This window comes from Rattus norvegicus, chromosome 6 (genome assembly GCF_036323735.1).
Source record: "Rattus norvegicus strain BN/NHsdMcwi chromosome 6, GRCr8, whole genome shotgun sequence".
Lineage (NCBI taxonomy): Eukaryota > Metazoa > Chordata > Mammalia > Rodentia > Muridae > Rattus > Rattus norvegicus.
In genome coordinates, this window is record NC_086024.1 from 14,715,506 (window position 1) to 14,727,558 (window position 12,053).

General features: G+C 50.1%; 1 long non-coding RNA gene across 3 annotated transcripts; it reads right to left on the bottom strand.

Annotated features, from left to right (window-relative positions):
- Nucleotides 1–5,393: 5,393 nt before the first annotated feature.
- On the bottom strand, nt 5,394–12,018 carry LOC102551142 (uncharacterized). 3 transcript variants are annotated; one of them, XR_005505659.2, is made up of 3 exons: nt 11,917–12,012; nt 11,574–11,686; nt 5,394–11,042 (listed from the first exon to the last, which is right to left on the bottom strand). It is a non-coding gene; the product is annotated as an uncharacterized LOC102551142 (long non-coding RNA). The 3 variants fall into 3 exon arrangements; XR_005505658.2 differs by having other exon boundaries at nt 11,821–11,953; XR_354537.5 differs by having other exon boundaries at nt 11,574–12,018.
- Nucleotides 12,019–12,053: the final 35 nt, after the last annotated feature.

Consider the following 12,053-nt stretch of genomic DNA (forward strand, 5'->3'; position numbering starts at 1 on the left):
TGTGGTACATCTACACAATGGAATATTACTCAGCTATCAAAAACAACGGCTTTATGAAATTCGTAGGCAAATGGTTGGAACTGGAAAACATCATCCTGAGTGAGCTAACCCAATCACAGAAAGACATACATGGTATGCACTCACTGATAAGTGGCTATTAGCCCAAATGCTTGAATTACCCTAGATACCTAGAACAAATGAAACTCAAGACGGATGATCAAAATGTGAATGCTTCACTCCTTCTTTAAAAGGGGAACAAGAATACCCTTGGCAGGGAAGAGAGAGGCAAAGATTAAAACAGAGACTGAAGGAACACCCATTCAGAGCCTGCCCCACATGTGGCCCATACATATACAGCCACCCAATTAGACAAGATGGATGAAGCAAAGAAGTGCAGACCGACAGGAGCCGGATGTAGATCGATCCTGAGAGACACAGCCAGAATACAGCAAATACAGAGGCGAATGCCAGCAGCAAACCACTGAACTGAGAATAGGACCCCCGTTGAATGAATCAGAGAAAGAACTGGAAGATCTTGAAGGGGCTCAAGACCCCATATGTACAACAATGCTAAGCAACCAGAGCTTCCAGGGACTAAGCCACTACCTAAAGACTATACATGGACTGACCCTGGACTCTGACCCCATAGGTAGCAATGAATATCCTAGTAAGAGCACCAGTGGAAAGGGAAGCCCTGGGTCCTGCTAAGACTGAACCCCCAGTGAACTAGACTGTCGGGGGGAGGGTGGCAATGGGGCGAGGGTTGGGAGGGGAACACCCATAAGGAAGGGGAGGGGGGAGGGGGATGTTTGCCCGGATACCGGGAAAGGGAATAACACTCGAAATGTATATAAGAAATACTCAAGTTAATAAAAAAAAAAAAAAAAAAAAAAAAAAAAAAAAAAAAAACATTCACCCTTTGCTTCAACAAGCATTCACTGAGGAGCTAATACGTCCAGACCATGCACTGCTCCACCTGATGGAGATCCAGCCAGGAACAGATCAGGTTCAGAACTTACCTTCAAGGAGAAAGAAGAGCAAAAGTCAGGCAGACGTCGTGTGTTCACATGATAGGACGAGCTATGAAGACATCAGAGTGCATACACATACACACATGCAAATTCATGCCCCGGGGTGAGTGGTGTGGACAGGCCGCAGGGTGGTTCTTGCCTCTGGGGAGGGACTCTCAGCTCCTTTGTATCTAGAGCCAGGCTTTTCTCTCTCTTCTTAGCTTGGAGATGAGGTGGCAGCACAGGAGTGAAGTAGAAGTGGGGAGGGGCTTTGTTTGACAATCAGGAAGAGAGCACAGAAGGCTAGGTGTGATGTGAGAGGGTTCCTTGCCTCTGTAGCAAATAGCTGAAGCTCAGATGGTCTCTGAGCTCAGAAACAGGAAAGAGCTAAACTCCTTGCTCTTCTCAGTTACTTTGGAGGCCTGTCTTCACCTTGTATTCCTCCGTACTGTCCCCTCAGTTCCTGCCTCCTAATTATCCTGCTGTCCAAAGTCCTCATCAAGGTCACCTTTCTCCCAGAAGCCTTCCTAGCCCAACAAGCAATGTTGATCCTTGTCCTTTAGGCCTCCGTGTGATGCTAGCAGCAGATGGATGTCTTGCTTTCTTCTGCATGATAAGATTGGTGCTGTTAGGGGCAGGGGTGCGGCTCAGTTGGTGGCATTTGTCTAGCGGACATGAAGCTCTGGGCTCAGTCCCAGCACTGCATAAACCAAACATGGTGGTTCCTAACTAGAGTCCTAGCACTCAGGGGATGGAGACAGAAGGATCAGAATTTCAAGGACATCCTTGGCTACATGGTGAATTAGAAGCCAGCTTTGGCTTCCAGACACGCTCTCTAAAAGAGAAGAGAGAAAATTGTCATCATTCCCCGTGACTTTGATTTGCACAGACCTGGAAGTAATCAGAGCACCTTACATTCCTTGAATTTGTACTGGGGGTAGGGAGTGTCGATTCGAAGGGCTGCAGAGCACTGTCAGTACTGACATGGGTGATAGGCGACCTTCTGTCAAGTCTTGCATGAAACACAGGCTAGGAAAAGAGATTTCTCACAAAAGCTCTCAGTCCCAGCCACGTGCCGCCGTAGCCACAAAGATTACAAGGCATCGAGGACACAAATTTTTCCAATTAAGAATGCAGGCTGTTCAGTAACTGAATTTATTTACATTTTCTTCTTTCAACTTCTCTCCTTACCACTTGAGACTCCCTCCCCAAATCCATGGCTAAAAGTCATGACTGAAGCCCCTTCTGGAGGGGATTTGGTGATCCAGAGGCATGGAGGATGAACTTGCCTCTGTCATGGCTTCAGGAATGACCTCTACATGTGAACACATGTACTCATATGTGTACCTCTTAACTATAAGCATGACATATTAATGTGTGTCCACATGCATATATACATGGACTGCATACATGTTCCTTGTATGTGTGTACATGGATATTCTTGTTCAGTTCTATGTACATATGTGTTTGTCCCTCTGTATACCCTTAAATATCTTCCAGAATTACCGAATGTATTACTTAGTCTTAATGCATTTTCCAAGCCTATAGCAAAAGTGCTTGAAACTGGGTAATTCGTGAAGCTGAAGGCCAGCCTTCTTTGCAGCAGCCCACTTGTAAGCTAACCAATCCAGTTCTGCAACAACCAGGAAGAGAGGTGCCCTGAGCTCCGGCCCAGCCCAGCCCAGCCCAGCCCAGCCCAGCCCAGCCCCCAATGTCCTTTAGCTTCTGTGTGTTGAATGGTCAAAGCCCATCACACAGGCAAACCCAAGGTCAGTGAAGCTGGGATTTGTGATCTCCTGCAGGAGCATAAGTAGGTGTTGAAGGATGTTTACCAGAAGGATAGAAAACTATAAACCGTGCAGGGTGGCAGAAGACTTGAATAAAAGGTGGGCATCAGGGGCTGGGGATTTAGCTCAGTGGTTAGAGTGCTTACCTAGGAAGCGCAAGGCCCTGGGTTCGGTCCCCAGCTCCGAAAAAAAGAACCAAAAAAAAAAAAAAAAAAAAAAAAAAAAAAAAAAAAAAAGGTGGGCATCATGGAGAGACTACCTGGACCGCATGTCAAGTTCAATGGTAAAGGCCTCATAAGGCATGCTAGATATCATCCTGGGGCTGGCGGGTGCCATTGGATGAGACTTTAAAGGTCTTATGCAAGTGGCCCTGGTCACACTGTGATAGAGGGACTTGGAAACATGTCAGCACTAGAGAGTGTGAGGGAAAAGGAAAAGAAAAAAGGGAAACAAATATTTAATTGATGCCTCTTGTATACCAGGCAGGGCACATTAGCTACCAGAATAGAACAGTAGTCCTACCGTGTCTCTGCTCCTCCAAGTCTGGCCTCATGCCTGTGCTCTAGGCAGTGGGTCATATCCCTCCCTGCCCCCACCTGCGCTCTAACCCATCTGAACATCATTGACTGCAGTGAGATCGCCTGACCCAAAATGAGCCAACTGCTGGCTCTCTCTGTCTCTCTCTCTCTCTCTCTCTCTCTCTCTCTCTCTCTCTCTCTCTCTCTCTCCCTCTCCTCCTCCCTCCCTCCCTCCCTCCTTCAAGGATTTGGAACAGGAGCAGAGGTTTTAGAGTGCTCTAACCAGAAGGGTCAAAAGCAGAGGACACTGGGGAAATGACTCCTCAGAGATAGAAGAACAGAGGTACCCGGGGGCGCAGAGAAAGGAGGCCATTCCAGTACCAACCTGAGTGAAAGCAGATGCCTTGATTTTCAATTGTTCTCCAAGTCCATATATCACTTCTACTGACAATGGTGCTCCCTCCACTTAAACCTAGTGCTCCCTTCCCCAACTCTTAAATGTTTATTCTTTTGGTTCTTATGTAATCTGAATGGGTTTCTGTGAACTGTATTCTGAGATGTCTTGACTAAGACACTGTGTCCCAGACTCACCCTAACATAACAGAGAAGAGCTCAGTGTGGCCATGAGCAGAGAGCTAGGTCTCACCAGAGGATGCTGCCTCCTGCCTACCAGAGGCGAACGGGGACCGAAAGGCACAAACTTCCGTAAATCTCAAGGGTTGGGGACTAAGATTCAAGGAGGGCAAGGGTTGATTTTTCCTAAATAACTCTCTCCTGCCGAGACGAGACACATTTGGACACTGGGGGTACAGAGAAGAATGATGGGAGGGCTAGCCAGGGAAGTCTCTGTAGTCGGGCTAGCCAGGGAAGTCTCTGTAGTCGGGCAGCTTGGGTTTTGGAATTCCGTTCCAGTGTAGCAGCATGTGGTGTCCAGCTTCACTAAGCCACAGCACCACAGCTGTATCCGAGTGGATGGGAAGCAATGCTTGACACCTGAAAGGCAGTCGGCAGACTCTCGTTATTACTACCTATGCTACACAGCAGCTGAGGCTAGCAAAGCTTGAGGCTTACGTGCAAGCTGCGGTGTCAGAGGTGCCGTTCTGTGTACTATCTGGCTGACCTTGGTCGAGTTGCTTAACCTCCCCAAGCCTGTCTTCTTCTCTGTGAATGCTACTTGTACCCTCCTTATAGGCTTGTTATACCTACCGAGTGTTAGCATGTTACAGTACGCACACAAAATATTCTAATAATGGACAGCTCATTTTTTTTTTCATTTTGATAGATATATCCAGCTTTATTTGAAAGCACAGAGGACGGATGAAGAAGGAGTCAGGGAAGGAAAGGAGAGTGGAGTCAAGCTGTTTTGGTCCCCGACACAGCTCTACATGACTATAGATATTAGTGCAATCTGTTTTGTGCTCGGTCCTGACAACTGGCCCGACAGAAGGAGCAACGCTGTCTCAAGCCCACAGGAATATGCAATGTCACGCTTACAGGCAGCTGTCTTTTGCTTTCTGAGAACTGCTCTAATGAGACCTAAATCCTGGAAACACCATCAAATAATGCAAAACATTCTGACAGCTGAATCTCCCATTTGTCTCAAAACAGAGATCCAGCTTCCCTCACTTCCTCTTCCCAAACCCCTGGAGAAAGGCATCGTCTACTGCCCTCCTCCCGACAGCCAGCGAAACTGACTCCTGAAGATTAAGTTGCTCGGTCTTGGTTACATTATCACTGAGCCACAGAGGAGGCTCTCACCCAGTTAGCCGATGCCAAAGCTCACACTCCTTTCAAGTTTGCTGTGGAAGGCGAACATACACAGGTAGTCTCTTGAGACACCCTTTCTTCCAACCTCCCGGGAAAATCTCCAGTCAAATATTTCAGCGTTCCTAGATTCCTCGGTATCTTGTAGAGGTTTGGTATTTGTTGTTTGAAAAATAATTTTTTGACACTCAATCCAGAAGTTTTCTGAAACACAATAGTCCCCACTATGTCTGCAAGGGACATGTTCCAAGACAATGTGTGCCCCAAAATTACAGCTAGTACTGAAGTCTCTGTGGACTATTCTCTCACATGTATACACACTACAATAAAGCTTAATTTATTTATATACAATACCAGGTTAACAACAATGACATAATAGCATGAAACAAGTGTAAGATAAGTAGATAAATGGCTGTCATCATTATTCCTCTGCTTCAGGGCACAAGTAAGGGCTGCTTGAGCAAACGTTCTACAGAATCAGAAGCTCAGGTAGTGGAGAGTTACTGGATGACTTGAGGCCGAACTGTGCATGCGCTGAACAAAGAGGCGGTTCTCACCCAGGTGGAGCGCGGCAGGACAGCGGCAGATTTCACCACAAGGTGAGGAAGAGTGTGCGCCACAGAACAGGTGAGCTCCTTATTTCCAAAATTACCTATGTGAAGCTAAAAGATGACTTGGTGTTTAAGAGCACTGCTGTGCTTGTTGAGGATGGGGGTCCAGTTCCCAGCACCCACAAACATCCATACTTTCAGTTCCAGAATTCCTGACTCCCTCTTCTGGACTCCAGGGGCACTACATGCACTCTGTAATACTTTCAACTTTCAGTTGTCATTGAAAACTAAGGATGTGGGCTGGAGAGATGGCTCAGCGGTTAAGAGCACCGACTGCTCTTCCAGAGGACCTGAGTTCAATTCCCAGCAGCCACATGGTGGCTCACATCCATTGTAATGAGATCCAACACCCTCTTCTGGTGTGTCTGAAGACAGCAATAGTGTATTCACATACACAAAATGAATAAATCTTAAAAGAAAAGAAAAGAAAACTAAGGATGTTCAGAGGCTGAGATCCACGTATTACATGGAACTCCACACTTTCACAGACATAGCCCTCGTGATGACAGACTCAATTATTAAGCACCTACTAAGATCCTTACTGAGCTTAGAAATTGCATTCAACTTACCAAACAACTGTTGAATGCTTGCTGTTGGGCTCCTAACGCCATTTTACAGATGAGCAAAATAAAGCTCCAGGCTTCAGTAACTCACTGAAGCGGTGCCTGTGAATCAAGGACCCATAGCTGCCTGGTCCCAAAGCCCATGACTCCTGCTCCAGGCCCCTTGCATTCTCCGCGTGTGAGCACATGCTGACGGTGCAGGTCTATTAGAATGGTTGGATGGAGACAGTTACTGCAAAAGGACCAGCTGTGCCTGTCACCACAAACCAGAGTGCCACCATGCTAATAGAAGACATTCGTTTAAGGCTGGTTTTGACCAGTTCCCTCTGCAGCAGTCTCATGCACTGGGTGTCCCTGTGCTATCTGCTCTCCCATATCTTGTTTCTACCTACTTCATTAAAGTGTTCTTACAGCACTCTGCATAAATCAATTAGTGCACATCATCCCATAAGAATCGGCCTGGGGATTTTAGTCTTAATTCAAAATGACAACAAGGTATTGGGTTTCCAAGGTAAGAACAATGTTAGCCTTTTCCAGGTCTCCTTCAAAGTGCAGAGCTCGGTAGGAAGCCCTGAGTTGCTGGCGGGCCTCATCCAGGTGCTACCCAATGGAGGTTGCCAATGGCTTAGGTCACTACCTTGGGGGAGGGGTGGGGCTGATGCATTATGGGTACTGGTAATACAAACTAGATACCACATAAGAGAGAAGTGCCAAGCAAGGAACCCCTACCCCCAGAGAGTTTCTCACAGGTAATGAAAGAAGAGGAAGAGGAGAAAAGGAAGAGGAAGAGGGACTCACTTCTTCCAGGAAATTTGATCTAACTTTTCTCTATAGAGAATTTTTGTAAAGTGAGAAAACACAACTAAAGATTGCATCACCGCCATCACCACCCCAAATCAGAATAACTCAGAAAACGTCCCTGTGACCAGAGAGACTGTGCTGCTGTTGGAAGCAGTGAACCCCTGTGTTTTCAGTCTGTGGTTTCCTGTGCCATGAGACTTCAACTCCCTCGTCTGCATGCTGGAGGAGAGCACTCGGCTCTGTAGGATTTTTCTCTACAAACAAAATGGAAGTTCTAAAGAATGTGCTAGGATTGTCGAGCAGAAGGGAGGAGGAAGTCATTGACTGGCCTAATGACTTCCCAGTTGTTGCTGCCAGTCAAATCCCTGTGGTCATTCAGGCATCCATTTAAGCAAGTCCTAGGAGCCCAGACCCTTCAGGGGGAACACAGAAGGAAAGAAAAAAACCTCGCGGGATCTTGTGACCACACCTATCTGGTAACCCGTGTGTGTGTGTGTGTGTGTGTGTGTGTGTGTGTGTGTGTGTGTGTGTGTGGATGGGGGTGCTGTGAGGACAGCCTCGGAGGAGCTAGCGATCTGTCAGGGAGCTTTCTCCCTCTTGCTCTAGAGGCCTAGGGGAAACTGAGTAAATTCACCTTTAGACCTGAACTTGGGGACTTAACGCGTGGCGGCGCTCGCACATTGTGTCTACAACAAACTGCCCAGGAACGCACAGTCACTCTACTGTCCCGCGGAAAAACCACGGCGGGGTCGATTTCAGCAGTTTCCTGAAAATTCCATGAACCGGCCCTTCTCCGGATGCTGGGCCCCCTGCGCCCGCGTCCCCCACCTCCATCCGAAGAGGCCCCGCACGGGGTGCAGCGGTGTCCAAAGGCGCACCGGGCCTGAGCAGCAATCACGGGAGAGACCGGGCCGGTCACCGCAGGAAAGTGGCCAGGCGTTTTTAGTCGCCTAAAACACCACCTGCCACTGGCACCTCCCAGGCGGATCATCTGCTTTAAGGGCCTCCAAACGCTCTTGGAGCCCGGTGCTCTCTCTTTTCGTTCGCACAAGATCCCGGGTATGGCCGCGGTCCCCAAACCGTTTTCTAAAGTCAGTCTTCCAGACTGCCTGGTGGGTCTCAGGCTAAAGGCTCGCAGGTCAGAGCGACAGAAAGACGCCCTGGGATCCGTGCTGCTCTGACCCATGGGGCTTGTCACACCCATAGCCACGTGCAGCGCAGGCGACAATACTGTTTACACCCTTTTCAGAGTGAAGTCACGGAGCCCAGGGCCCTGCAAACTTGAGAACTGGCACGAGCTGTAAACCAGCATCTGACGTGTTCTTACACATTGGGCAACACAGAAAACTGAGGGGTGACAGATTTTGCAAACGCTTGTAGCACTTGTGGGGGACACAGCAGACCTGGCGGCTACCATAAGCTACCATAGGTGAGGCGCAGAGGGCTGCAATGCACGCCCGCTTAGACTGCTGGCCCGCTTTCAACGAAACGCACTGCTCAGGCCCAAGAAGATTGGGGAAAGTTGGTGGCAGAGAAAGAATGTCCAGTGCTGCACCGTGACCTGCAACAACTCAGACGTCCCTTCTCTGAGCCTCGGGTGCAGAGCATCACAGATTAAGCAGGGAGCTACAGAGTTTGAGTCAGTCCGGGAGATTTCTGCAGTCTTTACAGGCTGGGAAAAATAAAGATTAGCACGCGCGCACACGCGCACACGCTCTGCTTCTCTGATTTCCTGCGGAGAACTCCCTTTTTTTCTTTATTGAGTTACAAGCTTTCCCCGGAGCGAAGGTCTCTTGGTCCGCTGGCCTTGGATATAAGCAGCAAGTCTTCCCGCCCCCCCCACCCCGATTCACTTCGAATAGCCCCAGCCCAAGCGCAGAAATCCATTGGGAGACCCATAGGCTGTACGGGATTGCGGTGTGCCAGATGTCTGCCGGTCAATGCGTGCAGTCAGTGGTGGCCTTCAGGCCCCATCCTACGAGTTTCCTGTCAATCTCCAGGCACAAGGCCCGTAGACCGTTTCAGCCCAAAAGTCTGGGCCAAAGAAATCCTGTCGACATGAGCTCCTGAACTCATTAGTGTCATCCAGAAAGTCCGATGCTCCCAGGGAACTTCGCAGCGCAACTGGGAGTGCAAGGAGACATTTCAATGAAACGTACATTCCCAAACGTTTACAAAAGTTTCCTCCATCCTGGTCATAAAGCACTCTGCCCATGGTGAACTTCTAAAGCAAGCGCTTGTGGGGGGTGCGAGGCCAGGCTGAAAGCCGGTGTCAAGTAGAGATCCTAAGTACTTGGCACTACAGGCCTCTCAAGCAGCTGCTCACCGTGCTGGAGCCCAGGGCAGAGCTTGTCTGAGTGTTGCACTGGTGTCCATCAAATCCCCACCCAGACAGCCTAGGCTTTGTCCTGGTGCGAATTCTGAGAGGGAGGGGCCAGACAGAGACTGCTGCGTGCAAAGAGACCCTAGCTGAGATTCTAACCTTTTTAGGGCAGGCATCCAGGCAGCCCCCAGCTGCCAAGAGGTTCTGGCCCAAACCTGCTAGAACTGGTTTGTGACAAAGGTAGGACGGGTTAGCTAGTATCATATCACACCCCTGCATTGGGTTATGGGGCTACAGGTTTTCTATGCTTAATGAGTAATGGCTTTTCACTGGACACCCTGGGTGGCAAGCCCCTCATCCGCTCTGCTCTGCCTGCTGCAGACTGTTGCCTGGAGGCTCCAGGCAGGATTGGTGGCTTGGGGGCCACAAAGAAGGCAGCAAGGGGAGGTTCAGAATTGTGGGGCTCCAGGACTCAGAAAATCTTCCCGTCATGAGCATTGTCAGGACCCAGTCATGAGAGGAGCTCCATCAACTTAAAGCCTCAAGGGCCCAACAAGGAACAGGTTTGTGGTCAAACCAGGGTTAGGGTTGGAGTGATCATTCTTGGCAACGTTAATACTCTCAAAGCTACTGCAGTCCAGCTCTGAGGGGGATTAGGGAGATCACTGAGGCCTCAGCTAATGGTGAAATGGGTCCAGAGTCTTAAACCAGGAAGTGACTAACTGGCCTAACACCCAACCAATGTATTTCTTTTCTTTCCTGGCCTTCTTTTATCTGTCTGTGACAAGAGCGAGGATCTTCTGGTCAGCTGAATCCTTTTAACTCTGGTCCACCCTTAGCAGCAAGTATGGATCCTGACAATCTGGGCAATATAGTTCCCAGGTCTCCTGGGACCCTCAAAGCTCTCTAGAGGGCAAAGCCCTTATCATGGATCTTTAGATAGTGTAGCCTAGATACACTAGGATCTGCCCACAGAGGAAGTCCACAAAGATGACATCTGGATTTCTGCAGGAACTTGTTCTGGTGCTGGCTTAGCACCTACTTGGGCAGTCTTCTGTCCTCAACTCAAGAGGACGGGGATCAGGGAGATAAAGTCTTAGAGAAAGCCACAGGGCTCCACTCTCCCCGTACTTACCCAAAAGGGGGCATTCTGGAGCACAGGGGAAGTTCGGGAAATCATGCTGAATCTTTAAATAAACAAATATGTACCTTACCCATAAACAACCGGCAAAGTCAGAAACCAAAGCTGAGGCTCCGAACTCCCCAGAATATCTGCCTCTCCGCTTAGAAAGCTGACAGTGGTGTTAACTATGAGGCCTAGAGGTTTTAGTGTGATCTGTGACTCCTTGGGTCTTGGCATTGATCACGTCACTGGGAGCGTGCAGTCGTGTGGGAAAGGGCGGAATGGACGCTCAAAGAACAAGCCAGGCAAAGAAATGAGGCTTTTCAAACTCTAGAAACTTCAGGGATGTCCCTGACCACTCCCCTTCCAATGCACCCCAACCTTCTACTGCTCGTTTCTTCCGAAGGACCAGCACCACGTGTTTTCTCGGGGTGTTCCGACAAAGAAGCAAAAAACAGGAGCTCCTCCAACCCACTTTCTAAGGCCATCATGCCGGAACTTAGCGCTGGCTTCTCAGGCAGAAAGCGACCAGGAACCCGAACCTAGAAGTAGGGAGACAGGAAGCTGGTAAATGCTGCCTCCTCTCTTCTGAGCATTTCCCCCTCACGCACCCCGGAAAGTGCGACAATCACCCTACACTGGCTGTCCTGGGCTCCCCAGGGCAGTCTGCCGGTCTACGCGAGTTCCCGGTTTATTGTCGCCGACCTTGCAAGAGTCAACTTCCGTAAAGGCCACACAAGACTACCGGTAGTTTCTCGGGCCCTGGGCCCCGTGGGGTTAAATCTGAGTCCCCGCCTGGCAAGGAGCAAATCGCGCCGAGTGTGGGCGGTACGGGCCGCGGGGCAAGCAGCCCGCTCGGAAAGGAAGGAAAGGCGGGATCCTCCGGGAAGTTGATTCTCAGGCGTCCAGCTGCGGTCACTGCCAAATCTCTGACTTCTCTCCCCACCTCCTCCCCCATTCCCGGGGGGACAGCTCGGGTCCCGGGTTCCTAGCATGGGGGTGGGGTGTTGTCAGCTAGAAAAGCCAAGTCTTTCAGAGCCCCCCTAGGAGAATCCAAACTCCATCCCACTGACCTCCTCCTGGGTTATAGTATCTCTGTCTGTCAGCTGCGACCTTCCGAGCAACGCGGTGACCCAGCCGGAGCTGGAGCACCTGGCGAGGCCTGGGCGAGGATGTTGGGACGCCTCTTATTTAAAGAAAAAAAGGGGGTGTCTCACACTTCTTCCTCTTGAAGGCTCCTCTGTCCCCCTCTTTTCCTTTCCAGAAAGGCATCCCCCTAAACGGTCCTCCGCCTTCCCTTCTACTCCCCTCCTTCCCCACCTCGGTCCTCCTCTTTTCTTCCAGGGCCCCCACCCAGCCCCCCTTCTTCGGGGTCTCCTCCTCCTCTGCTCTTTGGGCGTCCGCCCCGTCAATCACCGCCGTCTCGGGGCCCCAGCCCGTCTCCTCTCCGCCTCCCGGGCTCTGGGAGTGCCTGGGGCTCCCGTCTCGGCCTCCCTTCGCTCTACGCAGAGCCGGGGCGATCTGTCAGCGGAGCTGGCCGAGGGGGGAGCCGC